Consider the following 19,547-nt stretch of genomic DNA (forward strand, 5'->3'; position numbering starts at 1 on the left):
AGAAGGTACGGTCGATGTGGGAAAGGAAGTCGAAACGAATAGGGGCAGTGGAGCGGACATAAATGGTGGCACAGGTAATGGTGAGGCCGGGGAAGAAGAGGCTGAGGATCAGATGTTCTGTGGGGTCAGGAAGGAGGGGTTGGAGCCGAGTATCCACGTTCTGTATTTTAATTTAAAAACCTACCTGTTACCAAGTGTTCGTCTAAAATTGTGAGCCATATGTTTGTCACTATTACAGCGCCATCTACCATACAGCGAAAAAAGTGGTCCAACTAAAACATTCGTGTTTCTTTACGTACTACACGAACTTGTAATAAAAATGGAGGTTCCTATTTTAAAAAAACGCAATTGATATCCGTATGACCTATGGCAGCGCCATCTAGCGGGCCAACCATAGCGCCGTCTGGTTTCCCCCTTCAAGCTAGACAAGTCTCGTTCTTTGTAGTTTTTTCGTTTGACGCTTATTTCGTGAGGTATTTGGCCCGGTCACGATCAATGGGCCACCCTGTATACGGATGTCTCCTGATTGCCGAGAGGTAAACTATTCAGATGAATTATATTGTAACAAATAAGCCCACGGTCACAAATATTAAGTAAAAATTGACCTGGTTTCGACGCTACTATTAGCGTCGTCTTCAGAATTAGACTAACTGTACTAAAACATTAGGTATATAGTACATTAATAAAATTAAAGTTTGTACTGACTCGAAAAGGTGCAGTATTCAGATGAATCACGGTTTCTTCTCCATCGGCATGAAATCAAACACCCTGCAATAATCGTTGAAAGGAAGCGTTATGGCCTGGGAAATGTTTTCGTGGTATTCCCTGGGAGATCTCATCATTCTGGAGGACATACTGTATCAACAAAAGCATATTTACCGTACTCCTCCGGCCACCAAACTTTCCGTATTTAAACCCATTGGAAAATTTTTGAGACCACCCCCATACGGCTGTTCGCGCGACTCACCCACATTCGTGCAACCTAGCCCGGCTCGCCACGGCGCTGGAATCGTTGTGGCTCCACATCCCTGTCGGTATCTCCCATAACCGCAGTGACTCTCTACCTGCACGTCACCCAGTGGGCCGCTCTGCGAAAGGCGATTATTCAGGCTTTTCACAGGTGGTCACATTAATGTGATTGGATAGTCTGTAAACGATAATCAGCGCACTGATGGTACGAATTTAAGAGAAACTGGGTTATCTGTATTTCTTAGTGTGTAATACTAATATAACAAGCTGTTCAGTTTTTAAATTCTGGACTTGATTTCGTCTGTAAATGAGTAATAACATTAAAACTGCTTCTCGCAATCAATCGTGGTACTAAGGTGTTGGTTTCAAACCATAACACAGCAGAGATTTAGATGTGTGTGATCTACGACACCGCGGTTATCAAAGAATACCAACAGTCGTAATTATTCCTAAAATTTATTGTGATTTAAGCAAACTATTGCTACTCTTTCTTATCGTCAAGTTCAGTCCCCTGTGTGCATACTGGCCTGAAGATAACACTAATTGCACGTCGAAAATGGTTCCTTAAATAACGATAAGTGTTTAGGAAGAATTACAGCTTCCCCTTTTCTGCGAGATACGTATCCACGGCGTACAACAGATGAAAAACGCGTGTGGTGAGAGTTCTTAGCGGATCGACAATGAATGTCATCCAGAAACTACCAGACACTTAGTGGCTCGGTCTAATAGAACATCTAAGGATTACAACCCTGAAGAGCCTTAACTTTACTGCTTGACCTAGAGGAGGTATTACGTTCATTAAACACTTGCACAACAAACTAACCATTTCTGAAGGTAATGTGGTTGTATAAGTACTAAACATTAATTATCTGTTTGTATCAGTATTAGGTGCGTGCGCAGTAGATATAAGACCTTCCTGATAATGTTTGACGGTGATGCAATTTTTTTTCAAGTGTAACGTCCTTTGCATCGTAATTAGTAAATTACGCACACAAATGTAAAATGGGTATCATTAGTAAATTCATGTATACTATGTTGAAAACAATAACTTCAATGAAGCGCCTTTGACAGATTGTTCACGGAAATAGCGAATCATACGTGCTGCCTTTGCCAATGGTTCTTGGCGCTTCTGGTGCAATATTACGAACTACTTTACTGGCAGAGCACCTCTGTCGAGAGCGAATCGGAGTGCAACTCAATATTGAGTCTTCCCATGAAGAGTTGTTCACTGTGTTGACCGCCACACTTATTGTACGGTGTGAATGGACAAGGTTATAGTTAAACGCTTGCGAGCGAATTTTTGAGTGGCATCTCGGTGGACTGGTTATCTGACCGGTGTACCATGTTAGTTAGAGTAGGGGTGGATAGGAGTCCTTGACTTCATCAAGGTGTAGGGAGAGTTTGATTGGCGAAGGCCAATCCAGATAGAACGAGAGTTACCTTATTTGTCAGCAGCAAGCGGCGTAGACAGCAGTCATTGCAGCTTATGGTATTGTGCGCAACATCTCTTGCGAGCCCCATATTTCCTCCACAACAGTACACTTCACTGCATTTCACACGCGACAGCCTCGACCGTACCTAGCAACAATCAAATGGATGATTATTGAAGTTAAACAGGCGCGGCTCTCAGCCATTCTGCCAAGTCAATAACAATCTTAAACTTTGTATAGAAATTTCATTAGTGAATCCTATCCTTAAGAGGTTACTTCACATTCCGAAAAGAACCCGGAAATAACTTGTTGAGTTCATAACTTAAAGCGCCATTATGATTACTCAGAATTTTTGCAAAATAAATAATAATTTTCGTTAGTTTCATGTTTTTCTTACACCAACTAGCACTACTCCAGTACCGAAGTCTCCCACTAGTTCCGTAAGAAATTTTGTGCCATTTCCTTACAGCAGAAGACTCTAGAAGATATTTATTGCTGAAACTTTTTCAGGCATTTCTCTTTAGAACGTTAGGATGTTAGTCTGACTTCTGTAGTAGTGTGGGGGTGGAAATTGCACCTTGCAGGAGCCACAGGGTAAAGGGTACATTCGTTGTGCAGAATGACAGAATAGCACCCGTTCTCTTACAGAAAATGGCGACCCTGCCAGGATAGGTAAAACAGGTAAGCGACCAGGATAGGATGGTGTCAGGATAGTTAGGTACGGCAGGTCGCAGCAGTAGCACTTTGAAGAACCTTCTTTCATGTATTAAATAGCTTATTTGCAAAGATTGGGATCAGAATAGATACAGGTAGTGAAGAAAGCAGAATTGTATGGAAAAGGAAGTGTGATTTTGTGTTGGAAAAGATTGCATTTTTTACATTTTTATGTAGCTGTTAGGGCATGGGATTTTCAGATGATAGGCACAGACGCAGAGTGACGCAGAGACACAGTGTGACGCAGCATCACATAAGTTAGAATTAAGAAGTAACATTTTTCTCCTTTTGCAAGCGCACAGGTGGAGACTGGAGACTGTAGCAGAGCAGACAGAACATTAGCGGAGAAGTCACGACGTTGTTGTTGTTGTTGGTTAAACCAACTAGTAAGTGGTCGTACAGTTTTGTAGATAGGATTGTGGTGTGTTGAAAGAATTTCCATGTTAACGAGAGCACAAGCAAAAGATTTCGTGAGAGACAGCAAGTAAACAAGATGGGGAAGAATCAGCTAGACAGACAGCAAGTAAACGAGGTTATTGAGAATAGGACAGAAGGTAAACCTGAGAACAGATCAGACGGTGATTCAGAGAATAGGACAGTCGGGGAGCTGCAGAATCAGCAGGCTCAGTTAGACTGGGATAAAATTGAGACAGATCAGACGAGAACATCGAATTTCCAGAATATGAAATTCCAGATAGGGCTCATTTTGAGCCAGAAATAGACAGCCCACATAGGAAATGACAAAGATTAGAAGCGAAACGAGCAAAGGAAACACGTTTGTTTGCCGCATATTCAGGGACAAAATGCGCGTCAATACAGTCAATGAACCGGCAGTTAGCTAACGTTCAAAGAGAAGTAGACAGTGAGGAAGAGGGGGACCTTTTAGAATACGTCGAACCTATCGTACACATTCTAAATCTGCTCCAACAACAGACACAGAATTTTGCGGAGTTACGAGCGGCACGAAAAGGTTTCGTAACAGACGCAACTGTACCTGCAAACACAAGACATACACAACAGAGAGGGCAGAATGCGGAGTTGTTTGCGCCACGTAATGGTTCAATGACAAACGCAACTAGTCCTCAACACAGACAACACGGGTTACTGCAGTTCTCAAGCTTAGAAACGCCACAGCATAGCCCAGTAAACGACGTAACTGACCGAGTGGAAAACAATAGATCGAGAATACATAGTTCAGCAGAAGGTTGTGTTACAGGACAGGACCCGATCATGGAGATGTTACAAAAAATGAGCGCTAGTGTGACGAAACAGAATCAGGATATTAATACATAGACGACAAAACATTATCAGGGAATGAAACAGGATAATCAGGCTATTAAGACACAGATAAAACACGTTAAAATCCAGATGGAAGAAGGGATCGGCGGAATTGATAGTCAGATCACTCAGATAAACAAAGACGCAAAAGAATCTAGAGAAAAAAATCAGGTACTAACACAAGGTCAGGAGCAATTACGCACTGACGTGGACAAGGTCCTATTGGACATCGTAAACGCTGACAAAAAATTGAACGTTTTACGAAAAAAGCCACTCGAACAGCAATACAAATTTCGGAAGGACAAGCAATTCAAAGCAAGGTCGCAAAGGTTGCACTGAAAAAATATGATCAGCGGATCAATAAAATAGAACTTAAAAACAAAGATCAGTTCGAAAAGCTTAGAACAGAGTTGATACAAACTATCGAAGAAAACATCGGGACCGATTACACATGTAGCGAAACAACTGACACATCAAGCATTAATTCAGTACACGAACACGCGCCGTCTAAGAAAGTTCAAGTAGTACCAAGGCTAGACGAAACATTCGAGCATAAATCGAAACAGAAAACCCCGATTAAAGTAATACATGACATGCCACAGGACCAGGCACAGTATCTAGAAAAACGGAACACACTCATTCAGCAGATACCAATCGAAAGACGGGCAACTGAACCAGTAAATCCAATGACACAACATAATAGCAACACAGGTACTGTACCGCGAACGACGAGAGTAGACACACACGAACAACACCTTTGTTCACCTATGCTACGATATGACGAGGATATGAGTCAGGAAATTGAGAATAGGCAGACAGGCAGTAGATTACCGGAGAATAAACACGGCGACACAAGCAGTGGCATATTATTTGAGTCCATGGATCAGCAACAAACCGGATTTATGAGTAGATATAATACAGACCACTTCCTTACAGTTAGAAAATTTCAACATTTCACGGAAGAAGGCGGTAGATTGCATGCACGCACATTCAACGATCAGTTCCAAATAGGCTTACCAAACCACTGTAGCGTTGCTCACAAACTTGACTTCATTTGTGCACACATGTCAGGGACAGTAGCAGAGGTGATTCAAAAGATGGCAGCTACCTGTACGTCTTACCTACAGTTCAGAACAGCATTTCTCGAAAAATATTGGTCTAAGGAGGCGCAAAACCAAATTAAATACGAGTTAATTCAGATGACACCATATGAAAACTCAGGAGAGAAAAGCGTGGTAAAATTCTTTGATACAATGGACAAAAAGAATCAATGCCTAGACAAACCATACAGTAACGGAGAGCTGATACGTCTCTGTAGAATGAAATTACCGGTAAAGTATCAACAGGCGACAGTAGGAAAAAATTAAAATATCGAAGAATTCAAAGAGGTTTTAATGGAACTTGAATTTATGTTTAAAGCAGACGAGGTGAAAGAAAAAAAGAAAGGAAAGGGAACAGCAAAAGGAGAGGACTAGGAACGAACATTCCAATAATAATAATCGTAACCCTAAACCCAGTAATTTCAGGCAATTTAACAGACAAGGACAGTGGCACAATGGAGACAACTGGCATAGAAACGATAACCAGAATAATTGGCACCGAAATAGGAACGGTAATGGACACTCATACAGTGGCGGATATGGGTTTAGGAGTCAAAATGCCAACGGTCAAGAGTACAGTGAAAGATGTCACGATGTTAGAAACAGCAACTGGCGAGACCAGGGCGCGAATAATTACCGAGGAAATTATGGTTCACAGAGACAAGAACAACACAGCAAAGAGAAACCAGATGTAGAAGTTAGGCCACCGAATACTGCAAAACGTAAAGATTGAATTGAAAAATGCGGAAGAGGGTAGGCAAACTAACGTACACCCTATCTTATACTAACCATTAAATCAAAAAATAAATTAAGATTCAACAAAATAACACATTAATTAAAAGAAAAAGGGAGACAATACACACTAACAATTTCTTGTAGTATCAAGTACACTATAACATGCACACAAACAACAAATGGTACACAACAACTAAAAGAAAGAAGAAGTGGTAGGCTATAAAAATGAGAGATATATGCTTTAATTAAATTATCATATGAGAAATAAAAAATAATTTCCGTTAGTTTTATAAACATTGCATTGTATAGAGTCAAAATCTTTTCTTGTTTATATAAAATAAAACAATGAAAAAAATTCTCTACACGAGAAAAGAGACATCACCATCAACACCAACAACATCAATCACCAGCTCCCTTAACACCAGATGCTTCGAGATAGCGATGGAGAGGGTATAGACATGTTGAGAAAGCACTTAGTGCAATAACAACAACATGAAGGCCAACGCCACACTGGAAATGCAGATTGCAACCAAGTTGGACTTCAGGAGAACAAAGCGCAGCATGGAGATTTCATATGTCACGACACTGCTACACAATGGAAGAGCATGAGGAGAATCATAATTCGGCGAGACAACAATGAAGGTACAAAAAATTATTAAGATTTACAAACTCATCAAGTAGCATTTGGAAAGGCAGAGAGATCCTACAAATCCTATATCACTCCTACACTAAAATTCACCTGTTCCTAGCCCAAGAAGAACTGAAGAATGCAAGAAAGAAGAGAAGAACATAAGATGCAAGATGAAGAAGGGCAGAAGACAGCAAGATACCTTTCTCTCCTATCCTACAAAGCAAATTGCTACAAACGTCTTCCCATGGACTTTGAGGCATGGCCACTACTACAACCACATCTCCAAAAATAAACCTTGAATCGCCAAACAAATACAAGCGAACGGCAAACGGAATATTAAGTAGTACCAGCCAACATTATCTAGAAGCAGATTCAGCGAAATGAACACCACATCATCAAATGAACACCACATCATCAAATTGCCATACCAAACCAGGTGTGAAGTACCAAGATGTCACAGCACAATATTTGGTAACGATCGACGGTAGTCAACCACAATCAGTGAACTGCCACACTGTCCCAGGTGTGACAGCAAAGGAGTACCAAGACATCACTGTTTATGCAGTAAACCACAGTCATCATCATTGGTTAAAAGTACCACTCCATGGTGACAATGTCAACAAGTAAGACCCGGCATCGCATGCTAGAGTGCTTCTCTCATGATCTGTGACACCCATACAAATGAGTCGACGCCCTTTCAGTATTTCAGTGGGTATCGCCGAGCAAAGAAACTGATGCAGCACAAAACGGGAAAATATACAAATGTAGAGTTAAGAAAATGATATATTTGTAAAAATATTTTTTTACTTTTTTGTAAAAGTAATTATTTTATCATATATGTAAAACCCATAATGTGATAGAGACCTTAAAATACTATGTAAGGAAAATTAATTAGCATAAGTAGATAATCTAAAAAATCCCGGTAAAGCCATGTTAGTTTTTTATATACAAACGGTCTTGGTTACTCATAGGTTGAAACAGGATAGCATAAAGAAAAAACACTTCTTCACTCTTCAAACAGTGACACAAAAAAGGAAAATAATGCCTAAATAAATAAAACAAAGTTACACAACAGAGGTTTTGTGAACATTCACGTGAAGGTAAACTAAAGAAAAGATATAACCACACTAAAACTTGATACACTGTACACTAACGAGTTTGGAAACATTAATACTATAAAAACAAGTTTTTGGAAATGAAAAAGAAAAACAGAGACATGTGCTGGCAACGACAAATAATAACAACCTTTGTAAAGTCTATATTTGCCTAACAACGAAACATAAATTGTACAATGAAGAAAATATAAACAATAGCTATAAAGACATCATTAGAAAAAATTGTTAAGAATGGCTGAGAAAAGTTTATTAGAAAATGTAAAAGAACAATTTTTGCCTGACTTAGTCAATGTTTTCCTCGGCATTGACAAACCCCAGACAAAAATTTTATCAGAAGGAGGGAGGTATGTAAGATGTCATGGTCTCCTTACCTCCACTGCTTACATATTCCACTCTCACAATCATATTCCACACATCAAGACGCTTCATTCGAACCCAGACTCGATAAGATAAAGTCAATGTTGTATGAATTCATGTAAACGATATGCAAAAAACTAGTAAATTGCAAGTTGGCACAGAGATTAAACTACTCGAGGCTGGCGTACACGCACACGTTCAAGACACGACGGTCACAGGGGCTTTTAGTTCGGGGGAGGCAAACCGCACGCCGGGAGGGCCGGTCCCTTCAGGGGACAAGTAAACCTATCTACGTCTGCCAGCGACCGCCCTTAGAGTAGACAGCGTTCGCCCGAGTAAAAGGGAGAATGACCCCATGTTCGGCTTAAAAGCAAATTCCGCTACATTGTGTGGAAGCGCCCAGCCTACGGATTCTTTACAAGCAGAGCACGCAGTTTCAGAGGTTATCACAGGGAGACAGCAAACGTCAAACGCCGATGATACAGATTTACGGATTGGTCGCCTTAAACGAAAAGTCATTCTCCCATTTTAGAAGAGCAATGATGATTGGCAGACAATATTCCTCACTCTTTGAGCTGAAGGAGTAATGGAAGAGACCGAAAGATATACCCCTTCACGTCTGGCGTGGAGAGGGGCCGTTCTGTTGTCGCCCTTGGAGCGAGAACACGTAACGAGAGTGTGTGCGCTCAGATGTGTACTCAAAGAGCGAGGAACAAGTCTCTCCTCAGTACTTCACTGGGAGACTACCTCTGTCGAGAGCGAATCGGAGTGCCACTCTATATTGAGTCTTGTGATTAAGCGTTGCTCACTTTGTTGGCCGATACACTTATTGAGCGGTGTGAACGGACAGAGTTATAGTTAAACGCTTGCGAGCGAATTTTTGAGTGGCATCTCGGTGGATTGGTTATCTGACCGGTGTACCACGTCAATAGCTAGACTAGGGGCGAATAGGAATCCTTGACTTCATCAAGGCATAGGGAGAGTTTGATTGGCGAAGATCAATTCAGATAGAACGAGAGTTATCTTATTTGTCAGCAGCAAGCGGCGTAGACAGCAGTCATTGCAGTTTATGGTATTGTGCGCAACAGCTCTTGCGAGCCCCATATTTCCTCCACAACAGTACACTTCACTGCATTTCACACGCGACAGCCTCGACCGTACCTAGCAACAATCTAATGGATAAGTAGTTCTAAGCTCTAGGCGACTGATGACCTCAGAAGTTAAATCGCATAGTGCTCAGAGCCATTTTTTTTGTTCGATGGGGTTAATGTAGGGTGATCTGGGTGGTCAAACCATTATCTCGAATCGTCCAGAATGTTCTTACAACTAATCGCCAACAACTGTGAGCCCGTGACATGGTGCCTTGTCATCCATGAAAATTTCGCCGATACTTGGGAACATGTAGTCCGTGAACGGCAGCAAATGGTCTCCCAAGTAGCACTACATAACCATTTCCAGTTAACTATCGGTTCAGTTTAATCAGAGGACATACTCCATTTCATGTAAACACAGTCCACACCAAGTTGCAGGGTGCATTGGTGACAGTTTCCGCCCATGGCTTCGGAGGTGTGCACGTCATCAGTTTTCTGAATGGTTTGATTCGGCCCGCCACGAATTCCTCTCCTGTGCCAACCTCTTAATCTCACAGAAGCAATTGAAAACTACTTCCTCGGTTATTTGCTGGAGGTATTCCAGTCTCTGTATTCTTCTACACTTTTACTCTCTGCATCTCCCTCTAGTACCATGGGAGTTATTCCGTGATGTTTTCATAAATGTCCTACCATCCTGTCCCTTCTTCTTGTCGGTGTTTTCCATATACAGGGTGGCGCACAAAATGTGTTACCAATTGTTCAATTTACGACGCACATTAGATATCCCGCTGGGATCTCTACAGCAGTACCAGCAGAGCTTGGAAAAATAAATGAGTTACGAAATGACGTGTAATTCACGATACTGCCGCTAGGAGACTAGCAAGCAGCAATGACTGACAATGGAAAACTGACGACACAGCCACGATCGACAATTGTGTTACTTTTTCATGAAACGAAAAACCTTGTTGTGGCTCAGAGGCGTTTTCGACAACAGTTTAACACACGATGGGTCCTTTGCAAGAAGACCATCCACTGGTTGTACGATAAATTTGTACAGGAAGGAACAGTATTGGAAGCGAAGCGATCTCGGCCTCGGCCTGTTTGTTCGCCGGAGAATATTGAAGCGGTACGAGCTGCTGTACAGAGAAGTCCCGGGAAATCGTACGGAAAGGCAGCAGTGCAACTGGGAATATCCAGACGCTATGTTCAACGCATTCTTAAAAGTGACCTCCATGTGTACCCTTACAAGATGACCTGTGCACAAAAGCTCACTGAAGAACACAAGCAGCAGAGACTACTGTTTGCGCAGTGGGCGGAGGATAGGGAAGAAACTCTCAGTAAGTCTGGTTTTCAGACGAGGCGCATTTTCATTTAGACGGTGTGGTTAACAAACAAAATGTACGCTTTTGGGCCACTGAAAACCCACAAGTGCTTCATGAACGACAACAGTATGCTCCGAGAATTACAGCGTGGGCAGAAATTTCCAGTCACGGACTTATTGGACCCTTTTCTTTGAAGAAACTGTGAACAGCTAGCGTTATTTGAGCATGCTTTGGAATAGCTTCATTTCACAGCTCCTTGTCACTGCCTTGCCCTTCAACACGCAGTGGTTCATGCAAGATGGAGCAAGGCCACATATTGCAAACACTGTGTTGGAGTTTTTACACGAGCATTTCGACATGCGGATAATTTCACTCAGGTTTCCAGATCGCTTCAATGATGGACAAAATTGGCCGCCCAATAGTCCAGACCTAAATCCATGTGACTTTTTTCTTTGGGGGTACCTAAAGGAAAAAAAAATCCGAAACGTCCACGTGATTTAATCGAGCTCAGAAAACTTATTCTGCAAGCTTGCAGTGAAATTACGGAAGACATGTGCAGTAGGGTAATCACTAACTTCAGTGATCGTTTGAAGGAAGTTAGGAAACGAAATGGTGGACATATTGAGCATGTACTGAATTAGAACAGATCTCCATGGACGGCTGTTCATTATAGTTTATGTTCGTTTCAGATTCTATTGACAATAAAGTTTATATTCAAGAACAAAATGGTAACATATTTCGTGCGCCAGCCTGTATTTCTGCCGATTCTGCGGAAAGCCTCTTCATTTCTTACCTAATCAATCCATCTACTGTTCAAAATTATTCTGTAGCACCGCATCTCTTCTGTTTCGAGTTTTGCACAGTCCGTGATTCCCTAATTCACTACCATACAATGCTGTGCTCCAAACGCCTATCTCAGAGATTTCTTTCCAAAATTAAGGCCTACGTTTTCATACTAGTAGACTCCTTTTGGCCAGGTATGCCTTTCTTGCCTTTGTTAGTCTGCTCTTGTTGCTCTCCTTGCTTCGACCCTCCTGGTTTACTTTGCTGCTTAGGTAGCAGAATTCCTTAACTTTATCCGTGCTCACCAATCGTGATGTTAAGTTTCTCGCTTTTCTCATTCCTGTTCCTTCTCATTACTTTCGTCTTTCTTTGATTTACTCTTAATTCGTATTCTGTACTGTTTATTCCATTCAGCAGATGCTACAATTCTTCTTCAGTTCCACTAAGATTAGCTATGACATCAGCGAATGTTATCATTCATATCCCTTCACCTTGTATTTTAATTCCGCTCTTGAACATTTCTTTTAATTTCGTGATTGCTTCTTCCATGGATAGGTAGAACAGTAGGGACAAAAGACCACTTCCCTATCTTACACACTCTTTAATGCCACTACTTCGTACTTCGTCTCCCACTTTTATCATTCCCTCTTCGTTCTTGGTCATATTATTAGGTCTACAACTTTGCTTCCGCCGTTTTGCAATAGACGACAGTAGTGGAAAGTGGTGGTGCAAGTCGTAAGTGTCCTACAGTAAGCTTAGGCATTTGAGTACATACCACCATCAAAATAGCAGTCAATTTTTGATTGCATGATAAAGTTATTCTCGACTGAATATGTCAACTTATGGGCCCAATTCTCGTCATCTGCGGCAGGTTTTAATTTTCTGTTTTGATACTAAGAAATTAGCGGCTGAGGCCCATAGAAAGCTGGGTAAGAACTATGATGAAACGCCTGTTAGTGAAAGAATTTCGCAGAAAATGGTTTCCATGCTTCAAGAATGGTGATTTTGACGTTGAAGACCGGCATGGTTGTGAAAGAGAGAAAGCTTCGATGCCACTGCAACCGACGGGAACAATCACAGGGGATCGTTATCGAAAGCAATTGATGTGTTTGAGCCGAGCACTGAAAGACAAACGGCCATAATACAGCGATAGACATGAAAAAACGATTTTGCAGCATGATAGTATACGACCCCATGTCGAAAATCCCGTCAAAACATGGGCCTACTTGGAAATGTTGCGCCGGCCGCGGTGGTCTCGCGGTTCTAGGCGCGCAGTCCGGAACCGTGCGACTGCTACGGTCGCAGGTTCGAATCCTGCCTCGGGCATGGATGTGTGTGATGTCCTTAGGTTAGTTAGGTTTAAGTAGTTCTAAGTTCTAGGGGACTGATAACCACAGCAGTTGAGTCCCATAGTGCTCAGAGCCATTTGAACCATTTGGAAATGTTGCAATGGGAAGTTCTACCCCACCCGCTGTAATCTTCAGATATTCTTCCCTCTGACTGCCACCTTCTCGATCTATGACACAAGACCTAGCTGACTAGCACTTATGGTCATATGAACAACTACAAAATTGAATCGATTCATGGCTCCCCTCAAAAAGATGCCCGGTTTATACACTATGGGATTCGTATGGTGCCCTAAAGCTAGGAGAAAGCAGTGGCCACGGTTGGCCAATACTGAATCATAAATTTTTTTCAAGTTTTTCACAATGAAGTCTCGAACTTCAAGAAAAATCGGCGGATGCAAAGTTTTAGACCATGTATATATTAGCCGTCATTCTCTAAAGCATACCAATATTTTTCTGAGAATTTCGAAGGTCTTACACCATTTTATATTGTCTAACACTTTTTCCAGGTCGCCAAGTCCTATGAAAGCGTCTTGATATTTTTTCACTCTTGCTTCCAGTATCAACTGCAACGTCCGAATTGCCCCACTGGTGCCTTTTCTAAATCCAAACTGATCTCGACTAACACATCCACAACTTTTTTTCCGTATATTATTCTGGTCAGCAGTATGGATGCATGAACAGCTAAGCTTATTGTGCGATGAATCTCGCACTTGTCAGCTCTTGCTGAATTGTGTGGATGATGTTCTTCCGAAAGTCAGATGTTATATCACCAGACACATACTAACATGAATGGTTGGTTTATTGCCATCCCCCCCCCCCCCCCCCAATGATTTCTGCTATGGCCGCAGGTTCGAATCCTGCCTCGGGCATGGATGTGTGTGATGTCTTTAGGTTAGTTAGGTTTTAGTAGTTCTAAGTTCTAGGCGACTGAGGACCACAGATGTTAAGTCCCATAGTGCTCAGAGCCATTTGAACCATTTGCACCCCCAATGATTTCAGAATTTCTGATGGCATGTTGTCCATCTCTTCTGCCTTATTCGATCGTACATATTCAAAGCTCTTTTTAATTATGATTCCAATATTGGATCCCCTAGATCTTCTACATCAATTCCTATTTTTTCTCCTATCGCGTCTTCCCCTCATTGAGGCCTTCAATATACTCCTTACACCTACCTGCTCTCTCTCATCTGCATTTAACAGTGAATGTCCCATTGCGCTCTTAATGTTACCACCCTTGCTTTTAATTTCACCGAAGGTCCATTTGACTTGTCTATACTGCCTACAGGAAAATTAAAGAGACCTTTGGAGAAAAGAGAGCCACTTGTATGAATATCAAGAGCTCAGATGGCAACCCAGTTTGTAAGTAGGCTGTTAAGGATTTTTTATTGGTAACGCCGCCGCCACGTAGCACTCTGTATGAAAATCACTGTCTGTGCCGTGTGCAGGTTTGGCATTGTTGTAATACTCGCCATTGTAGTGTTGGGCAGCGGCAGCTGGATGCTAACAGCGCGTAGCGTTGCCAAGTTGGAGGTGAGCCGCCAGCAGTGGTGGACGTGGGGAGAGAGATGGCGGAGTTTTGAAATTTGTAAGAATTGGTGTCATGAACTGTTATATATATTATGACTAGTGAGGTAAATACATTGTTTGTTCTCTATTAAAATCTTTCATTTGCTAACTATGCCTGTCAGTAGTTAGTGCCTTCAGTAGTTTGAATATTTTATTTAGCTGGCAGTAGTGGCGCTCGCTGTATTGCAGTAGCTTGAGTAACGAAGATTTTTGTGAGGTAAGTGATTTGTGAAACGTATAGGTTAATGCTAGTCAGGGCCATTCTTTCGTAGGGATTTTTGGAAGTCAGATTGCATTGCGCTAAAGATATTGTGTGTCAGTTTAAGCACAGTCGTGTATAATTGTTCAAAGAGGACGTTTCACATAGACCAGTCTTGTATAATTGTTCTAAGGGGACGTTTCAAGTTCTAAGCAAAGAAGGGAAGGCGGAAAGGTGGAAGGAGTATATAGAGGGTTTATACAAGGGCGATGTACTTGAGGACAATATTATGGAAATGGAAGAGGATGTAGATCAAGACGAAATGGGAGATAAAATACTGCGTGAAGAGTTTGACAGAGCAATGAAAGATATGAGTCGAAACAAGGCTCTGGGAGTAGACAACATTCCATTAGAACTTCTGACAACCTTGAGAGAGCCAGTCCTGACAAAACTCTGCCATCTGGTGAGCAAGATGTATGAGACAGGTGAAATACCCTCAGATTTCAAGAAGAATATCATAATTCCAATCCCAAAGAAAGCAGGTGTTGACAGATGTGAAAATTACCGAAGTATCAGTTTAATAAGTCACAGCTGCAAAATACTAACGCGAAATATTTACAGACGAATGGAAAAACTGGTAGAAGCGGACCATGGGGAAGATCAGTTTGGATTCCGCAGAAATGTTGGAACACGTGAGGCAATACTAACCTTACGACTTATCTTAGAAGAAAGATTAAGAAAAGGTGAACCTACATTTCTAGCATTTGTAGACTTAGAGAAAGCTTTTGACAATGCTAACTGGAATACTCTCTTTCAAATTCTGAAGGTGGCAGAGATGAATTACAGGGAGCGTAAGGCTATTTACAATTTGTATAGAAACCAGATGGCAGTTATAAGAGTCGAGGGGCATGAAAGGGAAGCAGTGGTTGGGAAGGGAGTGAGACAGGGTTGTAGCCTCTCCCCGATGTTATTCAATCGGTATATTGAGCAAGCAGTAAAGGGAACAAAAGAAAAATTCGGAGTAGGTATTAAAATTCATGGAGAAGAAATAAAAACTTTGAGATTCGCCGATGACATTGTAATTCTGTCAGAGACAGCAAATGACTTGGAAGAGCAGTTGAACGGAACGGACAGTGTCTTGAAAGGAGGATATAAGATGAACATCAACAAAAGCAAAACGATGATAATGGAATGTAGTCAAATTAAATCGGGTGATGCTGAGGGAATTAGATTAGGAAATGAGACACTCAAAGTAGTAAAGGAGTTTTGATATTTAGGGAGTAAAGTAACTGATGATGGTCGAAGTAGAGAGGATATAAAATGTAGACTGGCCATGGCAAGGAAATCGTTTCTGAAGAAGAGAAATTTGTTAACATCGCGTATAGATTTAAGTGTCAGGAAGTCGTTTCTAAAAGTATTTGTATGGAGTGTAGCCATGTATGGAAGTGAAACATGGATGATAAATAGTTTGGACAAGAAGAGAATAGAAGCTTTCGAAATGTGGTGCTACAGAAGAATTCTGAAGATTAGATGGATAGATCACATAACTAATGAGGAGGTATTGAAGAGAATTGGGGAGAAGAGGAGTTTGCGGCACAACTTAACAAGAAGGAGGGACCGGTTGGTAGGACATGTTCTGAGGCATTAAGGGATCAAAAATTTAGCACTGGAGGGCAGCGTGGAGGGTAAAAATCGTAGAGGGAGAGCAAGAGATGAATACACTAAGCAGATTCGGAAGGATGTAGGTTGCAGTAAGTACTGGGATATCAAACCAGTCTCATGACTGAAGACAAAAAACAACAACAACATCAACAACATAAACTTACAAATCAATCATTAAACACCATTGTCTTGCTGTACCTTTTCAGTTCAAGTACGATTACGGAAGCACTGCTCTAAGAATGCTGGCGTAGCACCGCCCCTTTGTGTTTTGACAGTCCAAATCCTTTTCACACTCTAATTCTGTCACCCATGCAGTTGTCCACACTCTGAACAGGACATGTCCTTTTGATACCCTTCCATAAAATCTTCGTAACAGAAATTCTCGCCCACAATTACTTCATGGCTAGTATGTGTCATATCTTCTGGACATATGGAGAAAACACTGTCTGTTGCACCAGCCAAACAATGTCCATGCGGCAGGCGGCCATATTCCGTGAGAACCGTTGCAGTCTCACTGCTCTGTTGCCTACCGACTGGGGTGACATAGTGGTTAGCACGTTCGACTCGCATTCAGAACGACGACGGCTCAAAATCCACATCCGGCCATCCTGATTTAGGTTTTACGTGAAATCCCTAAATCTCTTCAGGCAAAAGCCGGGACGGTTCCTTTGAAAGGGCTCAGCTGACTTCCTTCCCCATACTTCCCTAACCCGATGGAACCAATGACCTTGCTGTTTCGTCCCCTCTCTACATCAACCTACCAACCAGCCGCTGTTGCCTCCACGGGTCTCCCTGACTCTACAACTCTCTCTGCTTCTGAATGATCCGTCTCGTTGTGCACACATAAACCCAACTGACGGCTGGCCACTGTGGCCGAGCGGTTCTAGGCGCTTCAGTCCGGAACCGCTCTACCGCTACGGTCGCAGGTTCGAATCCTGTCTCGGGCATGGATGTGTCTGATGTCCTTAAGTTAGAGTAGCTCCAAGACTAGGGGACTAATAACCTCAGATGATAGGTCCCTTAGTGCTTAGAGCCATTTGAAGCAGTTGTCGGCGGCACCCTCAGCTGATGGCTGCGAGCAAACTCTTTGTCAGCGATTCTGATGGCAACGACAAGCACTACCAAAAAGCGGTGCCAGGCCCATCATGCATGTGTTTGTTTCTTTTGGGAGGAAGACCATAGAACTGAAAGCAGATTACATGGGAAAATAGGGTGTGTGGATAAAACGTCTTTCTTTCATCTGCGTAATTTTCATTAAGTGTAATAAAGAATTGCTGAGTAAAGAAAAGGAGAATATTACTTTCTGGACGACCCGTACATTTTGTGCCTTTCTAATCAAACATCAGCAGTTGACGGCTCAAGGAGATCAATGAGAGCTGCACTCTAGCAGAGCACATCTCGCCTAATGGTATATCTGACATGATAATTAAGATCTAGATAGCCAAATAAACACCTCCTGTAGAGTTCGTCCCATAATTCTTATACCTACTGGGAGTGGTGTATTGTCTCTTTGAAGTCTAGTATTATCTACGGCTTCCTGTTGGTCAGAGGTCATCAAATTTCTTTGTCTTTTTTTTATACAGGTAGACCCCAATCTTTTTATGTATTGAATTTTTACAAATTCATCAACTTCAAATCGTCTTTGACAGCTGCCAGTGAATTTGATAGGTTTAAGTACAGAACTGTCAAATGAAAAAACTCAAGAAAAAAGTTTGAGTTTTATACATTTATAAATTTAAACGACATCATATGGAAATCTAGTAATTTTATAACATATACATGGTATTCAGAAAAATTTGAAAAGCTTGCAAAGGTGTTGCAGGGTTGGTGATGAGACGTAACTGTTAAGAAGGAAATTCAGTACGTTGCGCGGTTTCTGAGTTAATTAGCACTGAAGTTAGGCAATCAGGCCGTTGCGCGTACAAATTCAAACGGCCCGCTAGAGACAGCGTCGCAAAATGTGTTATTCATATGGTTTCAAGAGAGAGATATAAAATTTAGAGATAGGGACAGTAAGGATGGGACCCGGGCCATGGGCTAAGGAGTTTGACACGCTATCATTTAGTCTACGAGAACAACTGACACTAATTGTATCTGGTTCCAATTTGCGAGTGAAATGGCATGATTAGCTATCTTCAATGCTAATTAACACGGAATTAGCGCAAGTTATCGAATTTTTTTTCTTAACAGTTATTTCTCAGCGCACCTACCCTGCAACATCCTTACTTTTCAAACTGTTTCTGACCATCCAGTACACTTTCAATTTGAAGGATGAACCAGATGTTTTATTAGCAAATTTTTAATATTTGGCTTCATTTTAGCAGTTTTTATCTTTAAACCTCCTTGTTTAGTGATTTGCAACGTATTTTTCTCCCTCCCTCACTGCCCCTCCCCCACTCACCTCTCTCTCTCTCTCTCTCTCTCTCTCTCTCCCCCTCTCTCTCTCTTACATACACATACACATTCACACACAAACTTATTGTGTAAAAATTGTCAAGATAAGACTCCAACCGCAACGTCAGAAAAGCCTGTCTGGTGCCTTTACCTTTTCTAAAGCCAAACTGATCGTCATATAATAGATCCTCAATTTTTGTTTTCATTCTTGTGTATATTATTCTTGTCAGTAACTTGGATGCATGAGCTGTTTAGCTGATTGTACAATAATTCTCGCACTTGTCGGCTGTTGCAGTGTTTAGAATTGTGTTGATGCTGTTTTTCCTAAAATCTAATGGTAGATCGCCAGGGTCAAACATTCTACACACCATCGTGAATTTGTTGCTACTTCCACCAATGATTTTAAAAATTCCTGTGGAATATTACTTATCCCTACTGTCCTATTTGATTTTAAGTCTTCAAAATGACTTCTAATACTGATTCTAATACAGGATACCACATTTCTTCCCTGTCGACTCCTGTTTCTTCTTCTATCATGTTATCAGACAAGTCTTCGCAGACGCCTTTTATGCAGTCTTTCCACCTATCCGCTCTCTCCTTTGCATTTAACAGTAGAATTTCCATTGCGTTCTCAATCTCACCGCCTTTGCTTTTAGTTTCAGCGAATGTAGTTTTGACTTTCATCTATGCTGAGTCAGTCCATCCGTCAATCATTTAGTTTTCGAATTCTTCATGTTCCTGCAGCCATTTTGCTCCAGCTTCCCTGTACTTACTATTTATTTTATTCGTAAGTTACTTTTATTTCTGTATACTTTAATTTCCCAGAACATTTTTGCACTTCCGTCTTTCGTC

This window comes from Schistocerca gregaria, chromosome 6, assembly GCF_023897955.1.
Source record: "Schistocerca gregaria isolate iqSchGreg1 chromosome 6, iqSchGreg1.2, whole genome shotgun sequence".
Classification (NCBI taxonomy): domain Eukaryota; kingdom Metazoa; phylum Arthropoda; class Insecta; order Orthoptera; family Acrididae; genus Schistocerca; species Schistocerca gregaria.